The sequence below is a fragment of the Ursus maritimus genome, unplaced genomic scaffold, assembly GCF_017311325.1.
Source record: "Ursus maritimus isolate PB19 unplaced genomic scaffold, ASM1731132v1 scaffold_6, whole genome shotgun sequence".
Taxonomy (NCBI): Eukaryota; Metazoa; Chordata; class Mammalia; order Carnivora; family Ursidae; genus Ursus; species Ursus maritimus.
Window position 1 is genome coordinate 35,424,182 of NW_024426774.1, and position 8,782 is coordinate 35,432,963.

General features: G+C 46.3%; 1 long non-coding RNA gene across 1 annotated transcript; it reads right to left on the bottom strand.

Moving 5' to 3' along the window:
• Nucleotides 1–389: 389 nt before the first annotated feature.
• Nucleotides 390–6,469, bottom strand: LOC121101001. The gene is made up of 3 exons (XR_005832838.1): nucleotides 6,335–6,469; nucleotides 5,869–6,004; nucleotides 390–1,096 (listed from the first exon to the last, which is right to left on the bottom strand). It is a non-coding gene; the product is annotated as an uncharacterized LOC121101001 (long non-coding RNA).
• Nucleotides 6,470–8,782: the final 2,313 nt, after the last annotated feature.

Here is an 8,782-nt window from a genome sequence, read left to right on the forward strand (position 1 = left end):
AATAATGCCCAAGAGATCATGAGTAATGTGTATATTTGTTCAGATGACTTCTGTAGAATCCAAATGAAATAATTTGAAAGGAAATGAACGAAACTATCAAAAGGTAGATATATTTTTGGCTTGATCTGAGGGATCGTTAAAAGAGAAAGAAAGATGTTAAAATTAAGTGTTTTACATGAATTGCCCTGGGCTTGCAACTAGAAAGGAACATTCTATTAAAGCTGGATTCAACAAAGCAAGAAGAGTTACTCATTCACCTCCTCTCCTTGCTTTCATCCAGTGTGTCGTGCATTCCAGCCAGATCCCTGCCAGGGACCGGGAAACAGGATGAGGACACCCTAATTCCTGTCTTCAACCCCTTTGCTGGCTAGAGCCACAGTCCGTACAAAGACAAGGACACATGCCTGGGGGCCCCAGGAGCACAGAGCAAAAGAAGTCACCAGAGATCAAGCTTCACAGAGGTGTCAGGAGATGGCTGAAGAGTGCCAGCCACGGGCAGGCATCCAGGAGGCCAAGCCCAAGGGGAAGGCAAAGCAGTGGCAGAGTTCATGGGCAAAGGTTCAGGCAAGGAGAACAGAGGGCAGAAGCAAGAGACCAAGAGACTGGCATCCAGATGGGGTGCGTAGCCTGTGCAAGCTACCCGGTGCATGTGTGTCCCGCTGGGGGCCCACCCTTTTCTCTAGTGTTGTTACCACTGTTGATATTAAGAGGAGCGGTCAGCATTTAGTGAATATTTATTTTTGCCAGTCACCCTGGTGACATGTGACATACCTGATCTCGTTTCATCCATCACGACAGTGTGACAATGTGGGAACCATTATCCACTTGATCGATGCGAAACGAAGCCTTTGACAGGTTGGCTGACTGTCCCAAGGTTGCACAGCTAATAAGTGGCAGGTCTGGGCCAGAACTCAGGTCTGTCTCCTCTGGATATGTCAGAGGGCCTGGACGGGGCAGCAAGCTCACAGATCCAACAAAATTCCCCTCAGGGTCTTCCCCCCAGTTCCTCTGTCTGTGCCCAGGCTTGGACTGGCCTGGCCTGACCTTAACATGCCCGTACGGGAGACTCTGGACTGGTTTCAGACAAGGAGAGCACCTGTGCAAAGATGGGCACAAGGAAAGCACATAATCAAAGAGAAACCAAACTGAGCCCTATGCACCTATAGCAAGAGTTTAGAAAGTCGAAAGCTGGAGTTGAGTTTGGCAGAAATGCTAATCATAATAGACAAGAGTTTTGTTTGGGGTGTTTGTATGTTGTGGGGTTTTTTTGTTTCTGTTTTTTGCATTTGTTGATTTTATTTTGTTTCTTAAACATGTATTTGTAGCAATGCTGTGAAACTTTCACTATTTGCCTAATATCTACCAATCTCGAGTGGGCATCAAAGTTGTTCCTGCACTCACAAGTAGCTTCTGCCATCCATAAGACAAGACTTTCACAGGATACACCACATGACTTGTCCAAGATCAGACACGTGTCTACCGTAAACCCTGGATGGAAGGAGAGGCCTAGGGACACAGGGAGGGGAAGAGCTGGCGAAATCTGTAACAGAGGGAACAAGAGGTTGGGGAGTGGGGAAGAGAGAAGAAAGTATCCCACATCTGTGAACCAGGTCTATTGGCTCTTGAGAGATCCTGAGCTGCCTCCCTAGTGCAGTCTGGGGTGTGAACACCAGTCCTGGTGTTCCCAGAAATCCTGGTCTGAAACTTAAAGAGAAATTCAAGAACACAGAGAAGAAGAGCCAAAGGATGAAACCAATGACAAGAAACAAGATAGAAAGAAAAGTACATTCTGGAGAAGGCTGAGAAGCCTTCATGAGAAGCACATGATGGTGAATCACAGCTTTTTAAATTTCTACCGAGTAATTTTAAAGCCATGTGAATTTCATAAATCAGACGGTGGTGGTTCAGATGGGAAGACACATGCCTGACCACAGCGGTTTATGGAGGCCACAATGGACACTGAAACTCCCGCCTTTACGGAAGATCCTCAAGGACAAGCTGACCCCACACCTGCCTGGGGTTAGGGGGGTACTGCTGCAGCCCCAGAGATAAATGATGGGGTGTATTCAGGTGGCTCTCCTAACCCTGTCTGCCTTTGCACAGAAAGAGATAAATGGGCAGTCCATTTTGAGATCCAAAGGGCAGTACAGTGGAAAACAATCTGAGTGATGAAATCTCACCACCAAAAAGCCCCTGAGAGGCACACAAAGGTGTGTGTACAGCTTGTGCTTGAGAAAGCAAAAAAAAAAAAAAAAAAAAAAAAAAAAAAAAACCCCGGCAAAAGGTTTTATAGATCATTGTAAAGAACCTAGTTTTCATGTTGGGTGGGGATGCTCATTATTGAAAACAACAGAGAAAAGAAAGCATTTGATGGTAAGAGTGTGTCATGAATCAGAGATCTCGATTAATCTGGTTTTCTGCTCCTGATAAAATGATGGGTAGGCTATATTCTTTAAAAAAATAGGAGTTTAAAAAAAATAGAAGTTCAATCTCTGGGTGAAATGATGATGAGAGAGTTTTATTTACTTTTCCAAGTTTTCTTGGATGAGTGTGTTGTCTTTTCATAACCAGAGATAAGCAAGAGGGAAGGTTATTTTAAAGGAAAAGTAAACATGATGGCTCCTCATTTAGGCCTTCCACTTCGCAGTCTAATTTTTATCAGTCCCCCAATTATATCAGTTCTTAGGCATCGGGTTTCCTCTTGAGTGATAGGACATTTCCTAAGTCGGGTCCAGTTCTCCTGAGAACGTGCAGCAGCCCAGCAGCAAAGCCGGGCCTCCCAGAGGATGCCTGACCATGTCTCTGGCCTCAGATCTCTGCTCTGAATGCCAATGTCTAACCCCCAGTGTGTTTTTCCAAGCCAAGGCGCCTTCTCAGGAGTGGGCTCATTGCCACATTGGCTGGGGAGAATCACTGTCCAGCCCAAGCCATTCAGCTCAGACACTGGCCCCTAGCCAACGTCTGTCCCGTGAGCCCAGGGGCTGCCAGTCTGCTGGGGTCAGGAAGCTGTCACGAGCTGGCGGAAGTCTGGAGCACACACAAGCTCACTCTGAGGTCCTCTTATTCTCCTGGTGTTTACAATTCTCTCTCAAAAGACACAATGCTTTCCTAAATAAAATGAGTTATGGCAGCAAAAGTGAAAAACAAAGTCCCTCTCCTTCCTTCCCATAGACACAGAGAACTTCAAGGCTGTCTCCATCACAAGTGGGCAGCAGAGCGTAAGAGCCGGGCTGGCCACAAAGGGGAGATCAGAGCTCCCCCCCAAATGATGATTCGTAGTCATTGCATTTCCTACAAGATAAAGGAATGTGGTCTCCTGTTAAATGAGGACTTCCGTGTGTGCAGACTATAAAACAGGAATGCGTGTGGAAGTCCCAAGTGGATCCAGGAAATCCTGGGGTGTCACTACAGACCTGTCTCTCCACCTGGCTCAACCATTTCCTCGGTCTGGCCGTGGATGCGTTCTATCACTTCCTGGAGCTTCAATTTCCATCTCTATAAAATGACACGGTAATAATACCATCCGGGTTGGTGAGGATTAAACATGTAGACATTAACTGGCATACAGAATGCCCTCAAACACTGCTGGTTATTACTGTTATCATCTGCATTTCTAACGATGCCTGTTGAGACAGTGAGGCTCACTGGCCAAGAGAGACTGGGATAGGAGGGCAGAGCACGGGCATGAGCGATCACTGCTCTTCCTGACGACCCCGTGTGGAGTGCCTCGGGAAGAAAATCAGCCAGTGACCACCATCTTGGGTCATGCATGTCATGGGACCGTGACACAGACACTGGAATGCCAGTTGGGAAAATCATGTCATTTCAAATGCTCCTCATTTCATCGAGGACAGAGCATGTGCCCGATGCATTACCTGAAGCTAAACGAGCAATGGGGTAACGTCACTTATTATATCTGAGGATCAGTTTCCTCATCTCTAAAGTCTGGACCAAAAATGAGATGCCGAAAATAAAAGTTCATTATAAACAGTCAGATGGCTCTCAGACACGACTGCTTTCTAATATCACACCTCCAAACCACACGTGCAACTTCTCAAGGGACCCTGGAAACGTGTGGATGCTGACATTCAATGTTAAAGGGGAATGTCAGGGATGGTGGGGAGGCCGATGAAAATCCACTGGTGGAGTCCATGCCTCTGCAGCTGGTGAGTCAACTAACATTTCTGGAATACAAACCATGCGCCAACACCCCACGCAGAGCTTTGGGCCGTCTGCGTCCGGTGGAGAGAGGTGGACTAAGAAGGACATGCCCACATGGGAAGTCAAATACAAAGTGAAGACAGTCCTCGTGTTGGAAATAATATTAGTCAGAGAAAAGTGCTGGGGTTAAGTACCATGGAACTAGTGATACTAGTGATATAGCACTTGGTATCACTAGGTAGGCTAAGGTTTCTTTTTTTTTATTATAATAATATTTTTTTATTATATTATGTTAGTCACCATACAGTACATCCCTGGTTTTTGATGCAAAGTTCCGTGATTCATTAGTTGTGTATAACACCCAGTGCTCCATGCAATATGTGCCCTCCTTACTACCCATCACCAGTCTATCCCGTTCCCCCACCCCTCTCCCCTCTGAAGCCCTCAGTTTGTAGGCTAAGGTTTCTATGTGCACTCCCTTCTAGCTGAAATGTGCCACGCCCATCTTTCACATATCATGCATCCTTGTGATATCATGGAGTGAGAAGGGTTGTAAAATAAGGGCCTGACTCAACAGAAAAAGGCAAAATCCAATATAACAAATCTCAACAGGATACAGGAATTGTATAGATTACTTAGAGAACAAGAACCTGATAGATGCAAGACTCAAGATCAGAAAAATTTAAGTATATAATCCTGTTGCTTCTAAGTATTGCTCAAAACTCAGAAATGGTAAAAGATGTAAACTTTCGACTACATTTAAAAACAACAACTTTTGGGGCGCGCCTGAGTGGCTCAGTCAGTTAAATGTCCGACTCTTGATTTTGACTCAGCTCATGATCTCAGGGTCGTGAGAAGGAGCCCCATATCAGGCTCCACACTCAGTGGGAAGTCTGCTTGGGATTCTCTCTCTCCCTCTGCCCCCCCCCCCCCCCAGATGTGTGCGCTCTTCCTCTTGCTCTCAAATAAATAAACAAATCTTAAAAAAAATTTTTTTTTCATAGCAAAAAAAAAAAAAATACCATGGGCAAACACAAAAGATGAACAGCAAACTAGGGCAGAACACTGCAATTCATAACTTAGGCAAGAGATAATTGCCTTAATTTATAAAGAGCTCCTAGAAATCAGTAAGAGAACGAATAAAACCCAATGGATGAATGAGCAAAGAACATGAGGAGACATTTCAGAGAAAAGGAAAAAAGCAAATGGTTCTTACACATATAAAACCACCACTGGGGCACCTGGGCGGCTCAGTCAGTTAAGCGTCTGCCTTTGGCTCACGTCGTGATCCCAGGGTCCTGGGACCAAGCCCCACATTGGGCTCCCTCCTCAGCGGGGAGTCTGCTTCTCCCTCTGCCTCTCCCCCCTGGCTTGTGCTCTCCCTCTTTCTGGCTCACTCTCTCACAAACAAATAAATAAATAAAACCTTTTTAAAAAGCACATAAAAGCACCATTATAAAAATTAAAACTATGGAGATAGCATTTTCTACCTTTAGGGCTGGCAAAATTCTAGCAGTATATGGAAGCTGGCTCTAATGAGCCCACAGGAACAAATTATTAAATTTTCAGGAATAGCAGCAAGCTAGTCATTAAATGCAGCCATTACTAAGATTTTAACTGTATAAACTTAAAATTCATGCATTATATTAAAAACAAAGGAAGTAAAACCCAGAACTTCCTAATTCTACGACTACGTTTCAGTATTACCTCTGCTACCTTCATCTCTGGTGTCTGTGTGGTGGAAAGAGCATGCAAGGGTGTGCTGTTGCCCGTCTTTTCCCAAGTCCACGGTCAGGGACATCACGCTGGTCGTTTGAGATTGGCCTGAGTGCAAGTGGTGACACTGTGGAAATCAGCAGACACAACAAGTCAGGGCTTTTCCATTTTTTGCGTTTGCCGGTGTTGGGGTGCTAAGAGAGGGGGTTGTTAACCATTTACCAGCACTCCCCTGCAGAATCCCAAACGTTAACAACATTGGAAAGGCCGGGGAGAGAGCAAGCACTCTCATTCACTGCTGATGGGAGGGTCCAGTCTGATAGGAGCCGGTGAGGGGCAATTTGACAACATGTACCAAAATTAGAAAGAGACTGACGCTTTGCCCCGCTCTTCCCCCTCTGAGAATCTCTCCTATAGCTCTGCCTGTGTGCGTGAAACAAGGTGACTGTGGGCTTACCCAGCAGGGCTTGTAACAGCAAAAGACGTGAGTCTCCAGGATCCTTCCCGGGGGACTGGTGAAAGCAAACCCAGTCCATCCTGACATCAGTCTCCCATGCAGCTGTGACAGAGAACATGGAGCTTTCGGGGGAGCGACAGGGAAAGACCTCTAAAGCAAAGTGCGCGGAGAAAGCAAGGCAGGACACTTCTTGTCATGTAAAAGGGAAAGAACATGAATGTATTTTTGCTTGTTTGTATTTGCATACAGGAACTGTAAAGGATAGACTAGTACTAATTAAAACTAGTTACCAGGTTCAGGAAGTGGTTATGGGGCTTATGGGATAGATGGGGGAGAAACTTATTTCTGCATCCATTTTAATATAGTTTTACTTTTTAAACTATGTGAATATGTTCTCTATTCAAAAATGTTTTCATAAATAAGTCATCTTTTTGTGATGTGATTTATCATGATGGAATCCGACATACAGTTGGCAGCTTTTCCACAGTATGTAAGATTTGGAATACTTTCTTTGCCAATAGAGAAAAAGAGAGAATTGTGTTTTGATGTCGTGGTCCTTGAGACAGCTATGCTTACTAGAAAATTTAGATAAAAGCAAACATCAACGGTAAAATGATTAAAGCCTGTGTGTAAGATGTGTTCACTCTTGTTTTGCAATCCACGGGAATTACAGGATTTATTTCTTGATAGGGCCTGAAGGGATCATCCATGACCGCACTCAGATGTGTTATGAAATTTTCCTGCCCTAAAAGCTGAGAAGCACCAATGTGGCTTGCTGGTGAGTCAGGAAGCGGAGCTGTAAGGTTATGAAGCTGCAGGCTTCATGGGGCAGCTGGGGCAGATATCCCAGTAGCTTTGCAGGTTCGGCCTGAAGCAGATTTGGCTGCCGTCTTCAGCATTCTGTGAGCCAGCTGGCACTGCCATGTCCCAGAGCCACAGGCTACTCCTCACTCCAGGGCACTTGGCAATGTTCCATGCTGCTGGCAGGCCAGGCCCAGAGGGAGGGAGTGGATCACTGCTAACGTGCCACCACACCTGGAAACATCAGTCAATGATGGAAGTCCCTCCTTTCATGGACTTCAGTGTGACAGTGGCCTTTGCAGTTTCTGAGCAGAATGGCATCCCAAGCCACACAGAGAGAACTGCATACCTCTCCAGTGGCCCGCACTGCCCCACAATGGAATTCATCTCCTTCCCTTGTCTGCCAAGGTCAGGTCCATAACTTCTCACCTTCTCCATCACTGCCATAGCTATTTCTGTGCCATGAACACATCGTGCTTCTTCCTGCCTCAGGGCCTTTGCACTTGCTCTTCCCTCTTCTCCAGATCCTTCTCATGACTCAGGAGTTAAGAGTCTGGGCTCTTGAATCAGACTATCTGCCTGTTTCTGTGCCTAAGAAAACCATAGACGTGCACAAGCTCATGGGACCTTGATGTGTCTGGAGTAAGCACTGGACTCCCATCCCAAACTAAGGCTCAGTAAGCTCAGCATTTCCTCCTCAACAGACCTACAGAATCGGGGTGGGGGAAGAAGCGTACGGTTTCCTGCCTGATTCTTTTTTTGCCTTAGTAAGCAGCATTTTACTCTTTTTGTCCTAATTAGCTAAAGGTTGGCCACTCCTCAAAGACCTAACTTCTGCCTATTTCGAAATCCCAAACTGAGAGGAAGAAGGAGAGACTCTTCCAGCGACAGTAGCAAGAGCTCCAGGTGAGCTGTCCATCCAATTCCGTGGGACAGCCTGGGCTTGCTGTCCAGCGGGACATTGTACTGGCTGCAGCTGGGTGGGCAGCTCACCTGTGCACTTGGGGGTGTGGCTTCTACGGCACCTGGACCCCTAGCAGGGGGCTGTGGACCTGGGGGAGTCATCAAGGATGGCCGGAGAACTTCTGGCGTGTCTGGAGGGAGGAATGATTCTGTTTTCTTTCTGAAGAAATGGGTGGAATGTAAAAAGCCTCACCGCCGCTGGAACGAAGATGATATAATGAAGGTGAGATCTTCGCAGGTCCCAGAAGCCCCGTGAGGTCAGCGCCTCCAGGATTTACATGCAGGGACATGACTGTTGAGGTTTTTTTCTTTTTTTAAATTGATGCCAGTAGGTGATATACATGCAGATAATGTGGAGGGTTTTTTTAAAGTTTATAGTAAGAAAAAGGAAAAGGAAGAAGGCAGGAGAGGAAGGGAACGAAAGAGTCGCATTGCTTACAGACTGCAGTCAGGGTTCAGTGACTGTGTGCAGGGACAACACTTACGGAGTCGTGACGCCCACTGGGAAGGATCCAGAAGGGGACTGTGGCTGGGGTGTGGAGTCACGAAGGCCACCTCTCCCCAAAATGCCAAAGACTGATTCCACTGCCCATGACTTCCGGATTGGGGAACTAGCAGGACGAAGGGTGCCGTGCATCGAGGAAGACTAGGTCAGGGTGAGAAGTCAGAGATGAGCAACTACCC